This window comes from Meleagris gallopavo, chromosome 2 (genome assembly GCF_905368555.1).
Source record: "Meleagris gallopavo chromosome 2, MGAL_WU_HG_1.1, whole genome shotgun sequence".
Taxonomy (NCBI): domain Eukaryota; kingdom Metazoa; phylum Chordata; class Aves; order Galliformes; family Phasianidae; genus Meleagris; species Meleagris gallopavo.
This window is the reverse complement of record NC_139405.1, coordinates 16782919-16805298: the sequence shown is the minus strand read 5'-3', so window position 1 is coordinate 16805298 and position 22380 is coordinate 16782919. Positions and strand designations below refer to the sequence as shown.

Sequence of the window (22380 nt, the reverse complement as noted above, 5' to 3'; positions counted from 1 at the left end):
GATCTCTGCTGTTTGCAGTAGAGGAAGAAACCTCCCCAATGGCTGCTGCTTCACATCATGCATCTGAGAGCTGAACATGTGCACTGTATGTTTTGGAAAAAATAAAATAAAAAAGAAAGACTCTGTTCTGTGCATTGCCAAAAAAATAAACATCTCTGCACCACAAACTGCTGTGGAAAGACTACGGTCGATCCATTTTTTAAAGCTTTTGTGAAAATTAAGGAATGTGAATGTGCACAGGCACTTGGAGTTTGTTTTGAAATCAGTTTATGTTGATTGTGGAAGAAGTTTCTCGTTATATATTAACTTATAGTACATCAAATTTGAACTTAAAGCCATGCAGAGGAAGTGCACACTAACAAACGGTACAGATGGAAATAAATTGAGCTGAGCATTTGCATGCTGGGAAGTTTTGTAAAATGTTTATCTTCAGAAACAGCTTTTAAAACATGTTCAAAACTATCTACCAGTGCTATGCTCAGCAGTGAGGAGAGGGATACAGATACATGTATACCAACAGCAGTTCTCTAAAGAGAAGCAGAAAAAAAGCACATTGAAACTTTGATCTCACAAACTTCCTTTCTGTATTGTCAGTGAATTTATAAATAAGGTTCATTATTGAAGGGAAGTTGATGCAATTCTCGAAGCTGTGAGGTAAGAGTTTTGACTACCGTGCCTTCTGTTGAGCTGCTTATCTTCCCATTTTCACAGCATGACTGTTAAATTACTCCAGCAGTAAGCGCTTGAAACTGTCCATCTCTGGAGGACTGCGAAAAACACATACTGCAGTATTTCCCAGTATTTGTAAGGCATGTCAGAGTTGTGTGCATTGAAGAGTTGTAAATGTTTAAGCAGAATGTGGTTTTAATTCTAGAATAAGGTAGAAAATTTAGTTACTTAAAAATATTCGTTAGTGCACTCTTGGGTTCCAAGACTCACAAACAGATTCACAGAAGGCTTCTGGCGTTTTAATCCACACCCCTTAGTTTTCAGTAAGGCATCACAGAGCAGAAAGCAACTAGGATGTGAGTTGACGGCTTCAAGCTGCACCAGGGCAGGTCCTGGTTGGATATTAGGGAACACTTCTTCTCAGAAAGAGCGGTGACACAGTAGCACACGGTGCCCAGGGAGGTGATGGAGGCACCGTCCCTGGAGGTGTTCAATAACTGCGGAAGTGGCACTGAGAAACATGGGTTAGTGGGCATGGGTTGACAGTTGGACTCAGTGATCGTAGGGGTCTTTTCCAGCCTTAATTATTCTATGACTTCAGCAGATGCTGCAGCGACAGAAGTGACTTTCCTCTGGTTCTTGTGGGACAACCTGCATTGGAGGAAGGGAGAAATTCGACCTTGGTCCCCAGTTATAGATCTTAACCATGTTACATCCCCAAATCATTAAGGCCCTGATGGTACCAAGCTAACAAGTAGTGTGACAGTCTGCAAAGCTACTTGTGCTGAGCCATGCAGGGCTGCAGACCAAGTCAGGCCAGGCAACAGAGACATTACACCCAATTACGGTTTTCAAAGTAATGTAAAAAATAGGTTTTTATGTTTTTAACAGAATTTAAAAAGATAAAGCATTCTACTTCAGAAGAGAAATACTTGAGCAGAGTATTTGACCACAGACAGCAAACAACTGGTTCTATTAAACATGGTGCTGATGTTCAGTCTCTTTTCTGTGGTGCTCCTACTTTCCTCATGCCTCTCATCATCTTATTCTAGTAAGACAATGAAACAAAATCCGATCACTGCAACATGGAGGCCAAGCCAGAGACAATAAGCAAAGAAATCAGGCTGGCGTATCTCACAGAAGGTGAGCTCACACACCTTGGCTTTATGAGCTGCTATTGCTGCATATCTGCTTTCAGTTAAATTGACTTCTTTGATTTAAACCTGTTCAACTAGTCCTGTGTGTTACTTTTTAAAATACAGTAATTTAATCTTAATTAACTTTAAGCTTCAACAGCTATGTTTCTACTAACATGTTAGCATATATACATGTACATAGGTTTTCCACTCTGTATTTAATCAAGATGAAGTGTTTAAAGAGAAATGCTGGCAAGAAGCAAACAGAAGAAAATGTATGGGAGATTTATTCAAACGTGGCCACCCAAAATGTAAACCCCACATATGACATCTGGGCTCAGTTCACATTGTTCTGGTGTCTGCCACTGAAACTGCCCTAACCAGCTGGACAAAAACTGTTTCTAAAAACCAAGCTAACATAGCACACATAACATCACGCAGCTGTAAGAAACTATATTTAATAAATATTAGAGCAGAGCTCAATGCATGTAGGTCATCCTTCCCATACTCTTTACAGTGCTTGACTTCTAAGATCGTTATAAAAATAACCACAGAAAGTTAGTTTCATTAGGAACAATTTCACTAAATGAATCAGAACCCTTCAGGGCTTGCCTTGCCTACCCCTCCCTTGTTTTCATAAATCTTTCTTACTTTCCTTCCTTAACCTTAAAAGACTTTATCTGTCCTACTGCCACCACTTTCTATGGGGACATTTATAACACAGAATTTGGATTTCCCAGTTCTGGCTAAGTGAGCATTGAGCAGATAACCCCAGGGACAGAAGTGATGAAATAATATGATAAGTTTCAGTGAAACTTGGAAACAAGTAAGAACTGACGATACTTGCAGACCTCACAGTCTTCTCTTTTTTCTTGTTTTTCTCTCCTTTCCTCCCCATTCCTCCCCAGTTCTCCCTGTTGCAAGGCAAGCTGAGCCAAGCCCAAAACATGACCTACAGAGGCAGAGCTACTGCCACACTTCTCTTTTAAACAAAGGAAAAAGGGTGGTTAGGCTGCTCTCCAGACCAAGCTATTCTAAACAGTGAATTCATAATTAGCTCTGGCATTTGGTAGACTGTTACTTTTCAGACACTTCTTCTTTATGCTAAACGTTAAAAGCAGAACCATCCCTGACTGTTAGTGCAGCAGCTACTTGTACCCACCATGGATGCAGACGTAATGTTCATGTTCCTAAGAGCAGCCCCAGGCATTTCCAAGCCCTCCAGTAGAAGATTTCTGTTACTATCTAAACCCACGCAATGCTTATTTGTTCTGGGCTGCTTAACCACATACACACAAAGGGAAACTACACTTTGTTCTCAAAGACAGCACTGTGCAGACATCAGCACGCTGGTTCGGTGTCCTGGGGATGGTTCAGCCCACAGATACTTCCCCCCAGCCCACACTGAACTGTGCAGTCTCAGGGAGCTTTGATGAGTATTGAAGGACCAGAAAGAAATGCAGTCAAATGCAAAACCAAACAAATAAACAACAACTTACACTTTCTCTGTGGGAAATCCAGGCTCCTCCCCAGCCTTAGTGGTGGAGCACAGGCAGGGGCAAGCCAGCATTTTGCTGGTCACGGAGAGTGCAAACCTGACCTGAAAGCACCCTCCTCTGCATGCACACAAAGCTGCTTCCTGCTCGGACATGCTTTGCATTGTTGCCAGCAGTCAATATGACTCCATCTAGTTTTCTTTCCCTTCAGAATGGCTCTTGTAAGCTGTCCTGAACAGACGCTGCCCATCCAGCACCTGCCTGAGCCGGAGGACCCACAGACCTCAGCAGGGCATCTGATTACCTTCCTTCTATCCTCCTTTTCCATCAGCCATTTACAAAACTATTACCTGGACACTTCTCCCCACGTTACGACTGCCATTGGGCCATCCTCTTGGTGAAGATGCAAAATGGCAGCCTGGATTCTCCCAGATGAAATAGCAGGACAGCTGCCTGTGGCCATGAAAAGCCATACAGCTGTCGGGCCAGGCTGAACAGACACGAAGAGATTATCACTGAATCCTTCAGCCTTGCTTCAGAGCTGGGGTTTTAAAGCATTTCCTCATTTGGAGTAGAAATTTTTTTTTTTTTCTCCGTGCAAACTCAGTGCCCTGACTCGATAACATATCTTTAAACTAGCTATTGTTGCTTCACAAACACTTGGGGTGGGGGGGAAGGGTGCAGGTGTAGAAACTTCCCCCTTAGGGTATCCAGAAACACAACATTCAGGGCACCGAAGCCGATATCGAACCACCGTCACTGCAGTCTCACCTTCCTTCCCCTCTCATCTCACAAACATCTATTTCATGAAGGCATGATACATGGAGAGGCTTCTTGTATCACTTCAAAAAGAAAACCTCCGGGAAATATCTCTCTCAGTGCTTTCTTTTCTACATACCAAGTTTTATATAACAAACTGCATGGGTCATGAGCTGCAAGCTTGGCCAATCCACTGCTGATTTTGTTCTCATTTGAAATCAAGTTTTGCTTTCAAGTTCAAGACGAGTCGATTTTCTCTTCCTGCACACAGCTGCCAGCAGCTTTGTGACCTTTCTCAAGTGCTGCAAGTTTCCTGTGAGAATTTCCTCTTCTTGAACTACTGAGCGCCTCCCAGCACGCCTGTCTTATCATCCAGGTTTTCTATTTAAACTTTTACAAGTTTAAGACAAAAAAAAAAAAAAAAAAAAGCAAAATCATCATTTGTTTGGCCTCATTGTATGATGAGGAACAGGACTTCTGCTTTGGGTTTGCTTTTCTGCTCAGTTCCAGTGCTGAGATGAGAATAAGCAAAAGTGATTTCCAGCAACCTTCATTTGAGAGTCCTTTTTGTCTTTGTGGATTTCAGCATACTTACCCTATTTCTTCTATGTGTTTTTTATTATTAGCACACATGCAAATATCAGAGAGAACAGCAGTAGCAAGGTGCATGAAGATAGACAAGATAGCATAGCTCCCAAAGGTCCAGAGGAGCTGAGTTATAAATCATAGCAAAGTCCTACCTGGCTTGGTAGTTGGCAAATGGTGCCAAGCAAATTAGTGCTTTTGGCAGTAATTATCTATAAACATCTTGTGTTTATAAACATGAGGATGTTGTGTACACAAGAACCTGAGACATGTATGAATATAGATTTATATATGCCACATATTGCACATCTTTTGAATATATAGTTAGAATTGGTAAGCACATACAGGTATGCGCAATAATCATATATACATAAACATATATATACTTATTGTATTTGCAGTACATAAATGCATTGTATCTGTAATGTAAAGAAACAAATTTTAGAGTTAAATTGTACCTGGTAAAACTGGCTGAGCTTTCACAGGAATTTTGGAAAGCAGCTTTTGCTTGCAGTCTGCACAACACCATTAGCATCTATTGTACAGCTTCACCCCATTCAGCAGGATCTTTGCCTGTGAGCATTTCCAGAAGCAACATGTCCATGCCTTGTTTTGCTTCTGCAACAGGAAAACTCCTGTGCTGTGCATCCTCAGCAGCTGCCCCATCTCTGCAGTTCTGGGATACTTCCCTCAGGAGCTCTGTTATTTCAGCCACTTCTCCTAAGCTGCTGTCAATAGAACTGAATTTTGTCCTCTGGGTGTAGGTGCTTGGCTGCACTATGCAGCAAGGGAAACCATGAGAGAATAGCAGCACTCTGCTGTCACCATAGCAGCGTGACAGCAGCAACACCACAAACATGTTTCCAGCCCAAAATATCACGTGGCTTTAACCTGGGATCATTCTCACTACAGCATACAGGGCCATACCTGGAAAAGTGGGAAGGAAGAAAGCTCGGGAGATGCCCAAGTTAGAACAGAAGAGATTTTTATTTCACTAAAGCACATTCTGTTAGCTCTCAAATAAATAAATAAATAAATAAATAAATAAATCAATAAATCAATAAATAAATTCCAGAGTTGGAAAAAAATGGGAGGATGCAGATAGAAGAAGTTCTGCAGTGAATTATACATCTTTTACACAGCATTCAGCTTGTTTATTCTCAGATGCAGTATCTTTACAGCCTGGCCCACATAACCAAACTTAGGATGCTTTTGCTTTCTGGCATATACAATGCAGAAGAATAAAAGTATTAGGGGCAAAATTAACAAACATATAGTACATTAAGGAATAACCTTAGTTACTAACTAGAGCAAGATCTCCACCTGAACTGATGAAAGCTAGAGACCTCTCTAATGTGAGAAGAAAAAATTTTTGTCCAGTGCTTACATAGAGTTCCTTCTAAATTCTCATTGTCTGTTGAAATTGTAGCTGCAAATTCAGTCTGTTACAGCTTCAGTGGCACCTGAAGAGCTTTCATTGCTCTTTCATTGCAGGGCAGTGCCCTGGGGTGGTTAGAAACACAGCCCAGTGACTGCAGTATTAACCTGTGAGCTGAACCAGAATGAGATGATTGCATGAGGCAATTGCTTTTTCAGCCCCGTATCCAGCACCTTCTCAATACATCTATTTGTTTTTTCTGATCTTTGAGGAAGCCATTTGAAAGCAATCTCAAGCACAACATGCATTTCACACAGGGACAGACACACGAGGGGCAATATTTAGCAAACCTATACTTCCATGGTCAATGTGGAAATGAGGATTTGTCGCGCATATCTGAGATGATGCCTGCAGCACTGGCTCGAGTTGAAAAGGCCACCCTAGTTCAGTGTTACTGTTTTATTATATCCTAAAGGGTATGTCCATGTTAAAGGAGCCACTCCATTTCTCCATATTAAAGGAGTTTGGTCTTAAAAAACCACTCTTCCACAGCAACTCTGGACAACAACAAAGAGAGCAGGCTCAAAACACAGGGGACTATTTACAGGTACCTCTTGTGCAACCCAGAGCACGTGCTTGAGCATTTGGCATTTCTTCTGGTTTTATGTGCTACAATTAGACCAGAGAAGAGCAAAGCAATCAATGCTAGGATCTGGAGAACTGGGATGAATTTACTCATCGCAATCACACTGAAGGAGCAGCTCTCAACCTACATGCAGTGCACAAACCAAAAGCTACCAAGAAGATGCTCACTGTGGAAGCACAGGAGACTCAGAGATCTCTCATGGAGCACATTATTGGGAACATGGTACAAAACCCCCTATTCCATCAGTGCCTCAACAAAGTGAATCCTGAGAATGCACTGACCCACATTGCTCTTTCCATACAGGCACTACCTTTAATTACACTCTGTGGAAGTTAACACACAGCCGTCGGCTCTCACAGCAGCAGCAGTTGATGCAGCATCATTAGCAGTTCTGGCAGCCCACCGAGAAATAATTACACACATAATGGAACCACAACAGCGATGACAGGCTCAGCACACAGCCATGTAATCAAGGGAACATGTAGGTAAGAACAATACCAGCATACAGAAACTCAGAAGGAAATAACAAGTGTATTACTGAAATAGGTTTAAAGGAGTAGGAAGAGAACTGGGATGGGAGGGAATCAAACTGGCATTTCTTTTGATTCAAGATCGACATCAGCTATAATCTATATGTTTAGGGTTGGGTCCAATTCAAATCCCAGTGGACCTCCCACCCACATACACTTCATTTGCAGAACTGATTTAGTTCAGTTCAGAACTCAACTTCAGGAGAAATACTTTAAAATACAACATTCCATAACACTTAGAAAGTGTTCAAAAAGTGAATATTTCTTGGGCCATTTTCGCGTTGCGAAGCAAAACATTTAAGAGTGGTTCTGATTGAGGCTTAGCCTCAAGTGGCAGAATACTAATTTAATTCTTGATCCCTCTCTCACATCCCCAGCTGCCACAAGTCACTGAAACTATGAATTATGGAACACTGAAATTTATATTTTATAAGAGATCTCAGAAGTAATGCCAGTCTTTGGAAAATCAATATTTTGAACACTTCAGAAGTTCTATATGAATGAACCAGTGTCATCTCTTTAATTTTTACACCTACTGCCTCGTTGGCTGTGCTTGGCAGCACAGAGGCAAGCTTTGGTTTCAGGGTGAGACAACATTTTATGCTAAAACCTGACAGTTCTTGTTTCATCCCGTTTACAGTGGACATTTCTAGATAAACAGCAAAACAACATCAGCTTTTGCAGTATTTTCCTTCCTTAGAAAAAAGAAACAGAAAATAGTTCTGACTTTTTGGATCCAGGTACACCTGCAGTCTTCTGTAGAAAGCTTTTGATTTACTGCTGTCTTTCCTAACCCCCTGCCCCTCCCCACAAGAAAAGTAGCATGCACTTCATTGTCATGTATCTGAATTTCTAAACGTCTAACTTACGCAAAACAAATACTTCTGTCACTTTTGGAGGCAATTCTTGACAGAATTCTTTAGCTTCTTCATTATTCCTCTGTTGCCATGCAGTGTTTCAGGAAAAGCATTACAGAGAAGCCAGTTAGATTCAGTTTGCCTCTAGGAACAGCAAGATTCCAGTTCAGCAAGTCAGGTGAAATCCTGATCTCCCACTCTCAGCATGTCTGGAAGCAGGAAGGTGTATGCAGAACTCTCAGTGTGCAGCAGAGGAGCACACAATCTGTGTCTATGCACCAGCTGCATATCCTGGCCTGGCATATCTACCTCTGCATGTGGGCTTCATCAAGTCAGACCTCTGCACAGAGCTCTGCTTGACAGAAGGATTTGTCTACTGATACAAGCGGTGGAGATGGTAACCAGGAAAACTATGGCTTGGGTTCAATGCAAGTTCATATAAAACACAACTAAAATTTTCACGTGCAGCCAGACACAGTCCATAGTCAAGTCCTTCATAAGGAAATGAATTTGTTTGGGTTCCTGAAGCTGTGCCAAGCAGACGCACATGCTTATAACATGGTGTGAAGGCTTGCAGCAGTACTTCTAACCCCATTCCGTTCTTGGTTGCCATTGGGACAAGCCAAATGCCTTCTGAAAGGTGGGGAGGAAGCAGCAGGGGGTTGTTCTGTTTTTCATCTTTCTTTTTTTTTTTCCACCGTGACAAATGAAAGCCTTCAGCAGCACGCACAAATAACTGTCCCAGCAGTGCGGTTTCTTCAGATCATTTCCTGCTCGTTGCCTTAGCCCGTTAATTTCTCTGTGCTGTTGCTGAAGTGCTCACAACAAAGTGAGGATTTGGTCAAAACCAAATGGAGCTCCAGTAAGCTGTCAGGAATCAAACACCCAGACAGTACAGCGAAACTTGCTTTCAAATAATATAGTGGACTGTTTAGATCAGTGTTAAGCTACTGCAGGGCTTTCGTTGTACTGTTCAAAAAAAAGATACCGTTGTAGAATCCCCAGAGTGGAATATACTGTATCAGAGCATCAGTCTTACTGAGTTTCCCCCAACCCTCAAACACCACTTGGGATCAAATTACACTCAGTTAAAATCATAGCAGTTTTTCTGGGTTTATGTCATAGCTGTGAAATGCAATACAGCCCTTCAGAAAACAGCTTCATTTACATGGCACAAGACTAAGCACAACAGCTTTCTGAAAGCTTGAGCAGATCTTTGCTGTACCTAATTTATCCATTATTTCCCACCATAGAGAATAAGTTACTTGTACATGTGGCTCTTGCAAACCTACAGAAAAGAGTTAGACAGTATTTCTTTTTATATGCCTTTGATCTATACACCAACAACACACTTTCTTGATCAGTTACCACATAGAACAGGAGAAGGCCCATGTAGCTTTTTGAGTCTCTCGCCACTATACTTATCAGCAATATTTATAGGTTTATATATAATGCCATCATTTTTAAAAATATGTTTTAACTGAACATATCTTTTTGCATTACCTTTAGAAGATTGAATCCCTTCTGCACTTTAAAAAAAACAACAACAACACTACATTGTGTCCTTTCAGAAGAGTGAAAATGAGATCTTTTCTGGTGGAGAATCTTGGGAGGAAGAAATGAAAGAAGAAGAAGAAACAATTGCTAGTTTTGTTTGTCTCATTGAATGTTTGTCTAAAAAGTGACTTTTTTAGCACTAAAGTTAGCAAAGACCTAAGTAGAAATGCCTGAGATCGCTGCCCTGCTGAACTGAAAAATAGGCTTTGCAAGAAATGTAATTCCCCAAACTTGCTTGGTACTTGACAGGTCTTCACAGCAACATTAATTCAAGAGTATCTTGTACTATGTCTGTTCTCTCCTCTACACATCTGTATCAATGACATCAGTGACCTACAGGCTGCACACGTTGCATTGATAAGCCCCAGGGAACTGCTTACAGCCAGCCAGCGATGTGCCGTACCCTCAGTAGGCCTCAGGTCCTTTCACTCCTTCTCCCCACTTCCTGAGGCTCTTCTTCCTGCCTGCATTTCCTCTCTGAGGACAAACTATGCTCTTTGAGAGCATTGCAATGAAAGACACTGGTATTACCCAGCCTGAGTAGGGAATCACGTACACATGGGGCACATTTTCCATCTGTGCTGGCTGGACTTTGAAAAAAGGTGATTTCAACAGTTCTGAGGGGTTCTACCCCTGACACCATCTCAGGGAAAGCAAATCCCCCAAATAAGTAAATAAAACGTAGCAAGTATGTCATATCGCATGATATTTAGAACAAAGGCTTGAACTTGTAAATGCATCACTGGGTTATTCCAGCTGAGCAGAGCTGGGGAGCCCAGTCCAAGCAGCAGCTGACAGCACTGTGAGCTGTAAGGCCAGGCCTGCTCACTCGGGGCTTTACATGTCCTTGATATGGCATTTTAAATAGCTCTAGAAAACATTCCTGAATGCCTGTACACGGATATCCCATCTGTTATCGCTGCAAACCCTGCAGTTGTAGGTCTTACCAGCAGATGCCACTGCAGTCAAGTTGTTATAAAATACACAGCAGAGTCATTAATGAAGACCTCTTGTTAACTAGCACATCTTAGACATCTTAGACATAATACCTACGCAGAAACTCTACAAAATGACCTAAATCACCAATTGTTCAGTGGAGTAAAATCCCCCAAATCCTGCAGCATTACCATCCCTCCCAGAGACTGGGGTGTTCTCAAGTGTAGCACAGAAACAGAACCACAGCATTGCAAAGAGTGAAGGTATCATCTGATACCAGAAGAAAGGCTGTGTGTGGCAGATGCCAGGCACTTCCTCTAATCCACCCTGAAGGAGGCTCAGTGGACAACAACAGACACTGTAGAGCATTGGGAAGCAGGGACAGTGGTGGCATCCCGCCGCCCGTGCTCTCTGAGTCACGGGCAGCCTGCTGTGTCTCAGCATCTTTTCCTATGGGGAAAAGATGGAAGAACTGATCTTAATGCCTTAGCTATAGCTAAGCATATAGAGACAGGGTGGTAGAGAAAGCCCTGCTGCAACAATATTTCTGCCTGCTGCCAGCTGTGCTCCTGAGGAGTCTGATAAGGCCCAAAACATCGTGCTGAGGCCTGGCAGCTGTGGGCTGTGACTTATCCAAGGAGCGGCTCACCACAACAGTGAGCCAGGCTTCACACACCCTGACTTCCTGCATTTCACTTTTCAGAAGAAAAATATTGTTTCAAAGGACATGTAAAGAGACCAGGAGAGATGAGCTGTGGATTCGGTGCTGTAATAAGACAAATGATATGGAATTGGATCTTCAAATCATAGAATTAACACATTGCCACTCTGAAGACAGTTCCGCAAACGTCAAGAGACATTTAAGGAGACTGCAGACCATGTCTGTGCCAAAAAGGGTTGATGCTGATGCAACAGGTGCCCAGCACACCCTGCTGTTTAAGCAACTGGTGGATTAGGTCCAGCATTCAGCTGAACAAATAGCACTGCTAGGCTCCTCTAAGCAACAACCAACTTTACTGACCCCCAAAGCTTCTTACCTTACCAGCATCCAACTGGACTTGACTCAAGATGGTAACACTCATCATCTTGACTCTAAATGCATTGATGAGATTAGCTGCCCTACGTAATGCATTTTTCTGTGTACTTAGATTAAATGTAGGTATACAGCAAAGGAACATGTTGCTTCATATCAGGAAATAATGCAAACCAGAGAACCAAGATTTCCTTCTCTTTTTTTTTTTTTTTTTTTTTTTTTTTCTTTCAGTCTTAGTAGCAGTTTTTTTGGGGTCAGCTCTTAGAAATACAGTGGTGTCAGTCCAGGTCAGGTTTTCATTTTTCTAAATACAGCTTATTGCATCTCATTTCTTTCTTCTAGCACAAGATACTGCTACCACAAGTAAAGCCTGGATGCTTGTGCTTTTTCTCTCAGCTCCTACTACACAGTACCCAAGGCTGATGAGGAAATGCATGAAAAATTTGACTAGATTAACACCAAGCACTGCCCTGAAGGATGTTATTTTCACTTGAACATGATCAAAGGCTGAGATCAAGGAAAGAGCCATTCAGACACTGGAGAAAAAGAGAAGGGATTCTTTAATAAAGTCACAGAAGAATGAATGGAACCTGTGTAAAAATATAACTAATTTGCAGCAACTGCACATTTGACAGAAGGAAGTGGAAGCAGCAGCTGCAGAGCCCTCCTCCTTTACTCCAGTGACTACTGGTGTTCGATTATACTCTGCCATCATCACTTGACATATTAATTGCTTCTGCTGCAACACAGCTATTTGTGTATGCTCAATATGAACTTGGGGGCAAGCTTCCTGCAATATCACCCGTGTTGTTTACTGGGATTATTTATCCTGAGTATGAAGAACTCCTTTTAAAAAGTCTAAACCTGCAGCCTATGCACAGGTGAAGCTTTGGTTCCGGATGAGAACTGAGGGATTAGATCCTCTAATCAAAACCTCTATTGCCACAGGCTACTTTGTGTTCCCGCATGGAATTTCCACAAGCAAAGTCTCTATAAATGTAACAGAAATGCAGGTATGCATTGGACCTCCAGGCATCATCCAGTCAAACCCCTACAATGAGGAACCATCACGTAGCCCTCAGCCGACATCACTGAGATCCTTTAATAAAACCCTTCAGTGAAGAACACAAGAATGAACTATTTCAGGCTCATTAACCATGAAATCATCTTCACTTCATCCTGTGAACTGGTTTGAGTCATTACTGTAACAGCAGTGGGCTCGAGACATCATTTGCCACTCCTGTGTGGTTTTATGGGATGCTCTCAGAGCATCATTAAAGCTGAGATACAATCTTGATGTCTTCATCCTTATCAACCAAGCAGGTGACCTCATTCAAAGGAATTGGTTTGGACATGTTTGCTCTCTTCAAGTCTGTGATAGCAATTTGTTTTGTTTTAAGCCAAACTACCTACCTTACAGGTGCTTATAATCACATTTTAATAACGTCAGCATCTCCCAAGGATCACAGGTCACAGAACATCCTGAGCTGGAAAAGACCCGCAAGGCTCATTTGGCTCCTGGCTCCGTACAGCTCCACCTAAAAATCAGACCTGAGAGTGTTGTCCAGACACTCCTTGAACTCTGACAAGCTGAATGCCATGACCACTGCCTCAGGGAGTCTGTTCCAGTGCTAATGTGTCCATAGCTCCTCCAGTCTCCTTTTTCAAGCCTCTTCTCATTGGCGATGGAGACTGTGTTACCCAATTCCAGTGATACAGACAGAGCCCACCAAACACGCCATGAGGTAAAGAGGCAGTGAAGCTATGATCACATTCATATTGTGAGAGTGTTGAGATGCCTTAGAAAAGCCTCTTTAGAGAATGGGGGGGAAAACAAATGAACTCCAGGAGTCTCCTCTAGCCTTAATCATGCTATGGTTCTGCAGTTGTTGGCTTTGTGGAATATCAGGCACTAAAATGATCCAATGCCAGTAGAAACTTTAGAACTGAAGTGTGGTAGTATTCTGTCTTTGCTTACATTGAAGAAGCAGCTAGAATTCCGAAGGCAGAAGCTAGCACTCAAAAATCAGGAGCTGCTGTTAAGAAGTTATCTTTTTAAAGTAGAGGCACTAATTGGTGATTAAACACACGACTTATTCCAGGGCTTCTGGACACAAGAAGTGGCACGGACCAACCAGGCCTGTGGCACAGCAGGGAGGAGCAGCCGTCATCCCGATAACGGTACATCAGCACAGAGGGCAGAGCAGCCCTTTCCAATTCCTCTGGCCCATCCGCAGGTTGGCGCAGCCATTTCTTAATTCTCTAACGCTGCTGCCTTGTTCTGTTATGTTCTGATTTCTCCTCCCTAGAGCACTTTTTCCCTTTCTTGGTCCTGCTTTGCCAGCTACACTTCTATCTTCTATATCCTACAGATCATCATCTCATGAATTCCATTACTGTCCACTGGAAATGTCTTTTTTTTTTTTTTCCTCCCAATTTTAAACAAGTTTTTACATACCTAGGAATCATATGCATCTTCCCCTAATTGCCTCACTGTAGTTAGCAGAGTGTAACCCCTCCATTGTAAGCAATACCTCTGTTCCCACAGACCGCATTTTTCCTCTTCGTTGACTCCAGCTATTTTACATGTTTCCCATGACACAGCACAATATTGGGCATTGTATCTGCAGTGGAACTGCCCCACAACTTGCTTGGGCAGCCGCCTTTTCTGGGTCATTTCACAGCAAATGGTTACTTGCTCATTAGCACACAGCCCCACAGCTGAGGCTACAGCCTGAACCGAGCGTTCTGTGGAGCATTTTGTACATTTGCATTTTTAAATTCAATTCTACATACTGCAGCAAATGCATGAGTATTTGTACCACTGCTTCTTGAAGTTTGGCAGGTAGGTGTCTTTTACGTGTTTAAAGCAAACAGCATTACGTCAAGCAGCACAGGTTGCATAACCTCTCCTTTCCCCACATTCTCTACAGCTGCAGACAGATCATTTTTCCTTTAATAATCACATCACTTTTGCAGTTGTTGTTAAGATATAACTGCAGGAATATTGATATGGTGGAACCCTCAGCTGCAGGGAACCAACACTACAGCAGCACACAATCACTATTTAACTCACAACAGACTGCAGTGAGGTACAGATCACCTGGAACCTGAATCCAATGACTGTAACACAAGTCACCTTAGCAGAGATCTTCAAAATAGCTCCTGATTACAGATATTTGGAGACATTCTTTGATTCAAATGAGGATTGCCAAACATATATTCCAGACTCTGCCTTGAATAAAGCAGAATATCTCAGCTGCTGCAAGCTCAGTAACACTGAAATTCTATTGTTTGGTCCAGAATGCATCTTTTATCTATTTATCTATCTATCTATATATATAGATTTATTTAAGAGACAGACTCTAGAGTTCATATATATGATCTGAAGCATAGAAGTGCTACTAAGCACTGAGTCAAAATCCTTCTCTTTGTACAAAGCCACATGAACCTCTTTATCCCTCCAAACATGTAACTGTAACACACACCACACAAAGGAAATACTGTGCTATGGAAGAAGAGCAATTGAGGCATCAGCAGAAAAGCATGGAACTCCACAATAAGTACAGAAGCACTTAATATCATTGGGAATTAGGTATGTAAAGGTATCTAAGCACCATTGTGAACCTGGGTGTAAGATCATTTACTTTCTTTTTTTCTTTTTTAAAGCTCATAAGGCATCTTCAACATGCATGAAACTCATGACCATCAGGCATCAAAGAGAATCCCTAATGTGGGCAGAGGGGACAGGAACACTGCAGGCTCACTGCACGCTGCTCTGGGTTTGGATCACACGCAAAATGAATACAAGGCCTATATTTGCCTGTTCTCGTTTCAAGTGAGAGTGTCTCAGTGACAGATCATAATTCATAAGTAACAAAATTACTTGGAGATTATTTTTATTGCAAATATTTGTTTTACAGTGAATCAGTACTCATTAATAACAGCAGCTGAAAAGAACTTTTATAGCTGAAAAGGGTTCTTTCATAGAAATTCTTGGAAAAAATTACCAGAATTCATGTACTGAACTTTGTTAATACAGTAAGAAAAAGTTGCCCATCATTTTAATTTCTCAGGCTTCAGAATCTCTTTACAAGAAAAATGAAGTATTTTGAGATCAAAAAGAACTTCTTTCATCTATTTTGTAACCATAAATTTGCAACTCATGATTTGGAAGGCATGGATCTCCTGCAACTCTTCCACGATGCCATTCCAAAAGGTTTCTTAGATTACTTATCTTCACGCTGATCATTTGGACTTGGTCAAGTTGTACTTCCTTTTGGCTCTCTTATATTTCACTTTTAGGGTTGGTTATAATCTATAGAGCATTTCAATCCTTCTCTTAAAGCTCTTGCTCTTAAAGCAATATTGATGCCCAATCAGAAACAAAGCCAATAATTTCCTGAACCTTCCTCCTCGCATCTCTCACCCAAACAGAGTTCTACTGAAATACTCCAGCATTCTTTAGAAGACCATTTAGAAGACCAAAACTTCAACCAGCAAATTCAGCAATCTAAAAATAACTTAAAAACCTTTAAAGGATCAGTGATGTCTTTATTTTAAATCCTTCCCTCAGTTTTGTATAGCTGATTCTGATCATCATTTAAGGCAGCAGGTACAGAAACCCACCACAGCTGCAACAAAGCAGGCTGTCAAGCAGAGGTGCTGCCTGCTGCACATGGGATATCCAGTGTGCTCACCCAGATAGCAATTGGGGAACACTCACCTGGCAGGAGGGGAAACTCAAGAAAGGTTTGTCCTGCTGGGACAAGAGCTGAGAGACACACATTTCACATCACTGTACTCGAGTTGAGAATCGCTGAAGTACACAAATACAAATTAATTCAAATTGCCATCAAATAGCATCCTACTAAAACTAAAAAAAAAGAGAATGGCTTAACAGCCATCCTCTGCCTTTTCTGAAGCTACTTAAGACTATAAACATCCTCCAGAGAACAGGTCAATGATACAGAATTGCCATGTGGAATACCCCTCATCTGAATCAAGGACGACTTTAAGACAAACCTATTGGCTTCCCTCACTGCTCTAAATGATGAGCACCTAAAGCCTTTTTGTGAAAGGAACCCATCACACAGGAGACACTCTCCTGGTGCCTGCCCTGCCAGCCACAGATAGGTGTGTGTGTGTGTGTGTGTGTGTGTGATGTGGAATGACCTATCAATGGCGCACACAGAAAACCAGCACCCAGTGACAAGAAAAAAAATACGCATCCTCACATTTCATCTCTAATTATCAGTGTTTATTTAAAAAAAATGATACTGAACTGTATCAAAAGAACCTTTCATAAGCAAGAAAGCATGGATATAAAGAGGGAAAAAAGCTAATGAGTTATCACTGAGACTTAATAGGAGCTTCTGTCTCCAAATGAACATTTTCAAGAGAACGTGAAATCTACTCACAGCTCCTAACAATTACATGCACCATGTGGCTGCCTCATGCTTCTCAGCACAGCTCCAATCCACCCCTGCAGCATTGCACCAAGTTCTCCTCTGTGAGCACCAGCTTGGGCAATGATAGCACATCAGAAAAGACGACTGACAGAACTCCACCCTTGGAGCATTCTCACTCTTACTCTAAAGCAAACACTGACTCCTTTCCGAATTACTATTGAGGAACTTCTCCATACAAAGCCTTATCTTCCTTACCTCCATCGAACTCTGTATGACCAAAACTCAGTAGCAGACAGAGCCCAAAGACTCCCATACACTCCCAGCAGATGTGTAATTGCTGCCTTGTCCTGTAACTCCTGCTCCAAGCTGCACCAGTCATAAAGACTACCAAGCTTATTCAAAAAGGATCTATCACTGGTGAGAAACTGCTACTTATTTATTCAGTATCTGTATTTGAGTTAATTAGCAAATCAATTTTGGTTGAAGAAATGCTGTCAAATATCTTTTATTGGTTATTTACAGCATACTACAGGTGCTACGTTGCAGTCATGTTAATAGCATTTGAAGATACTGGAATATCCATCACATGCAACACTGTACAGATGAGGCATGCAAGTCCAGAGCATAGAGATTTTAAGTATGCAGTTGAAAATAGCATGAGCTGTTCTGCTGCCTGCTGTGGGTATGAGCAGCAGCATTCCTAGCCTCCAGTTTAAAGAAAAACAGCCACCTCCTGCAATTCATATTGTGTTTTATTGCTTGCAATTTTTTTTCATAGATGCATAAAAAAGATGGACAGCATTTACTAGGCTGTATAAATACAGGACCACTAATACTCAAAGACAGAATTACATCTGATGTCTAGAAACATTGGAGACTTAAAACCAAACTGTGTAACACAATGTGTATCTACTTCAGAGAAGCTAAGACTCAGGGCTTGAATATGCACAGTATTTTATCATAGCTGAGAGCATACAGAGAGATTTCTGCAATTTGGGTGCACTTAAAAGCATGAAATTACTGCACTTATGACAACATAGAGGATAAATACACGATGACCCATTTACTCTAAAAGTTGCAGACTGATGTCAGTTCTTTCCTTCCAAAGGACCAATGACTTCACGGCAAATGAAGCTGACCTTCAGCTCACACCAAACATAATCAACAATTTCTTACACGCTGGAAAACCCAAAACTTCACTGTGGGAGCAGGCCCTAATTGTGGTCAGGTATGCACAGATGAACTGTTTGGAGTCTGTCTGCCCAATGTTCAGCTGTAGTGCTGAAAGGCTCTGCACTTTGGCTTCACAACTGAACTCCTTCCCCATTACATTAGTCAAATACTGGAAATACACGATTCGGGTTATACCTTTCACCTTATATTTCTATGTTAATGAAAAGTAAAAGCATAAGTGCAAAGTAGTACAGCAAGAAAATGAGCATTTTATGAGGTATTCATTCCTTGCTTGAGAAGGCCTAGAAAGTCTAAACAGGGAATTAGCCCTACCATGGGCGATACTCCACTTCTGACTTTCCCTCCTTTTTCATTTCTCCTCCTCTCCTCTATGCTAAGCATCATCCTTCTCTGCTTTCCTTAACAATGCATGGTTACTCACCAAACCCAGACACAGCAATCCACAATCATTATTTCGAACATACTAAGCACATTGCCATCTTCACAGCCTTCTGTAGCTCTCTTCAAAACACTGCATTTGTGACTGACAGAAACCTGAAGTCTTCAAGTTTTCCCACCACTTCTTTGTGCTTCTGATTCACTTATAAGATCTCCTTTCCCTGAAGGCACACCACTCAACGCCATCCCTCACTCACATGCGCAGATCTGCACCTTCAGGTTACTTCCAGAGGCTCTTGGTTATTGTGATGCAGTGGCACAGGCTGCCCACGGAGGTGGTGGAGTCACTGTCCCTGGAGGTGTTCAAGAACCATGGAGGTGTGGCACTGAGGGATGCAGTCAGTAGGCACACTGGGATGGGTTGGGGTTGAACGTGATGATCTTAATGGTCTTTTTCAACATGAATGATTCTATGACCAAGTAGCTCCTGTAAGTATTTTTCTTCCCAGTAACCCTGCAGAGCTAACTGCAGACACTTAGGAAGCCCAGTTGTTTCACTCAACCTGAGGACAACCATTTGTCCTTGAATGCAAGCACAGAGCATCTTGCTGATTCTACTACAATTACAGCAACTAGTAACTCATGAACATTTACACAAGTGAAACAACAGCTGAAAATACATTTGAAAACTAATGTAGACTAACAGACTATGTAAAAACAAAAGTGAACACCTGTATTTCAGGGGCTGGTTCTATCAGAAAATAATGCAGTAGCACTGTCAAGATATAACAGAAGTTACAGAGTCTGGATGTTTTCCACCTGTAAATTATTTTGTACAAGCTTTGTCTGAAGAATGCTTTATTATTACATAAAGGGAACCTGAAAGTTGTCAGTCACTGGTAAGCAATCTGTATATTCACCCCTTGTGCAGTTTGAGACCTGTGTAGGAATGTGATCTTGTGAAGATGTGACACTGTCACACCACAGTGTGGACAAGAAGGAACACAACCAAAGTAGATGAAAAATAAAGATTAAAAAAAGGTAAGAGGCAATGAGTATTTCTTTTTTACTGCTGGAATAAGAACATCTGATAATCAGACGATGCCTGTGCACCCCATGCTAACTACAATCCTCTTCCAGCTACAGAGTCTTTATCAGGCACTGCATTTCTCCTGCCGCTTAACTGCTTGTGTTTGCCAGGACTGTGCTCCTCCCCAGCTGCTACTGGGTGCTATGGTCATCCCTTTGCATATACTCAAGTCATTCAACAGCATTAACTTCCACTTTGTGACTAATTCCTATTTTAAAAAAAGACAGTTTCAGGAGGAAGGACTTGTGAAATGGCATCTGCTTCACCTTCTGTAACTGAGATAGACACTTCCATGCAACTAATGCTAAATAGCATAACAAAAGCACACAAAGTTTCATCTCAGATGATCCAAAATTTAAAATAAATAATAAAAGGTGTTTAAGCCTTCTCAAAAACCTATGCAGTCCTTTTTCCCCTCCCCACAACCAACTCAAACACAAACTGTCAGGAGCCTGACTTCACATGTATAGCTTCAGACTCACAGAGCAGGACCATCATTAAAGAACTGAATGCAGGTGATGGTTTGCGCATAAGTCTAAAAGCCTTAGCAAGCAAATATTCCATTACCAAAGGGCAGAATGAACTGGAAGATGTTCTTCTCTCATTTATTTTGTCACTTTCAATTCTTGAAGACTTCCTGACAAAATCAGTGTAGGTCATAACAGCCCTTTAAGACTGCCAATGACTTTCCAGAACTGTGCAATTAGAGGACTCCTCTTCTGTCACCAGAGGAAGGGAAAGGTTTTTCACTTACCCTGTGAAATCCCATGATGGAGCAACTCTATTGGGACCGGAATCCTCGTGAGCCCCTCTCCACTTCTGACCCTCTAGCATGTTATCAGCCTGCAGGACTGAGAGCAGTGGAAAGCTTTTTTCATTAGAAACACAAAGAATACTCAGTAGAGATTGTAAGGCACATTATTGGCCTTGTTTTTTCTTTCTCAGATATGAACATCATACACTGGCAGAGACAAACAAAGTTCTCAAGTTTCTCATCTGCTGCAGCCTCAAAGCTTTGTGGCAGTGACAAACTGCCATAGACTGTCCACAGACCCATAGTCCTAGCAAAATGAGGGAAGGAGTCTTCCCTCAAAAAGGTCCTCCCAAAAGAAGGCCCTCAGTCATCCAATTAACAATACAACTCATTCCTTTTCAAAGGTGATGTAAATCTTCCTATCTTTGGGACAGAGGTTTGGAATACTTATCCCTAACTGAGGGCAAGAGGCATTTATAAGTCATCTGCACTCCTTTCCCTAGCGAGTCACCTCAGTTTGTGGCATAATTGGCAACAATAACTTTATTGCTGAGTTGAAAGCTGTTTAGTCAGGACTCAAGTGGCTCCAGCAGGCACATGATACTGATAAAGAAAATACACTTAAGTATCTAAGCATGGGATGATCATGAGAGATCACTTCCAACTCTACTGCGCTTAAGCAGATGCAGAACAGAAATGCTGTCACAATGGTAAGTGAAAATGTCTGACCAGGAACAGCTCTAATATAGCTGGGAAGGGAGGAGATGGTCCCTGTAGCTGAACAATTACTGTAGTAATCACTCATCATCTTTGCTACTTCAGAGTTTACCAAGGTAGGACAGAAGGTAAACAATACTCATTGAGTAAAATTTAGGACACCAAAGCTTCTAAAAGTTAGAAAAGGCATTTATTAACACCTGGGATCCACTTATAAAATGGAGGCAATTCTACAAGGCTCCTTGATTTCTGACATCACTGTGCCAACCTACAACCTGAATGTGCAAGATAACAAGGTAACAAGCAGGCACTACTCCTGGGCCTAAGCTTTTGCTAAGCTTTCAAAGAATTTAGGAACTAAGCTCTATTTCCTATCTCAGACAATTACAACAAGATATACTTTTTTTTTTTTAATTAAAATTATAAACCTAAATCAACTTTAACATATTGCCAATCATATATCAATTTCAACATTCTTAGGTGACCATCCCCCAAACTGAAGTAAATAGTTAACTCGAAATCAGCCCATATGAATGTCTGATGAAAGAAACACTCTTTCAAATGTGTAAAAGCAGTAATACATGTTGTGATAGTCAAATTTCTCCCCCCTCAATTAAAACCTTCTTAAATAGCATGTGATTTAGATTATTTAATCCTCAGTGTCTCCATACTCCAAAGACAGTTCTTAAACAATTTCAGTGAATGCTAACTTGTTCAAGTAATATGCTCTGGCCCCACTTTCACTGAAATCACTTCTTTCTTTTTCATCTGCTCTTTATCAAAAACCCAGCAGTAAGAACGTATGAGGTCAGGAAAATACAGAACTGTTAAGCCTGTGTACAGGGATAGCTTTGGAAGCTTTTTCCTTGCTCCCCAACAGCTTAGTTACGTCCCCCTACCAGAAAAAGAAGGCATCTTCTCATTCTGCAAGCTTTATATGATTGTTATTGAGATATCCTGGCAAGTATTCTAAAAATGTTATAGTGTCATAATCATCAGTTCGATTCAGTGGTCTTCAGACCACTCCTCTACTTCTACAATACGCAACATTAAAGAACAAGCATCATATGTCTCTAGACATCGATGGACAGATTTCACAATAGCATTCAGAAATTTAAATGAGGAATTGTACGAGTGTTGCCAAAATGCCACCCCAGTTCTAGCAGACTGCTTTATTATCCAGTGACAATTTTACTAAAACAAAGAAAAAAACACAAACAAAAAACAGCTCAACCCTTTAACAACTGTTACAGT

The 22380-nt window shown here is 41.4% G+C and overlaps 2 long non-coding RNA genes across 5 annotated transcripts; one reads left to right on the top strand and one right to left on the bottom strand.

Annotated features, from left to right (window-relative positions):
* Window positions 1-560: 560 nt before the first annotated feature.
* LOC146544883 (uncharacterized) lies at window positions 561-7008 on the bottom strand. 2 transcript variants are annotated; one of them, XR_014881894.1, is made up of 2 exons: window positions 5104-7008; window positions 561-1320 (listed from the first exon to the last, which is right to left on the bottom strand). It is a non-coding gene; the product is annotated as an uncharacterized LOC146544883 (long non-coding RNA). The 2 variants fall into 2 exon arrangements; XR_014881893.1 differs by lacking the exon at window positions 5104-7008 and adding an exon at window positions 2968-3294.
* Window positions 4097-16887, top strand: LOC104909565 (uncharacterized). Of its 3 annotated transcripts, none has more exons than XR_014881896.1 (3): window positions 4097-4436; window positions 6973-13327; window positions 13685-16887. It is a non-coding gene; the product is annotated as an uncharacterized LOC104909565 (long non-coding RNA). The 3 variants fall into 3 exon arrangements; XR_002111696.3 differs by having other exon boundaries at window positions 4114-4436; window positions 6973-7154; window positions 11925-16887; XR_004158791.2 differs by having other exon boundaries at window positions 4115-4436; window positions 6973-7154.
* Window positions 16888-22380: the final 5493 nt, after the last annotated feature.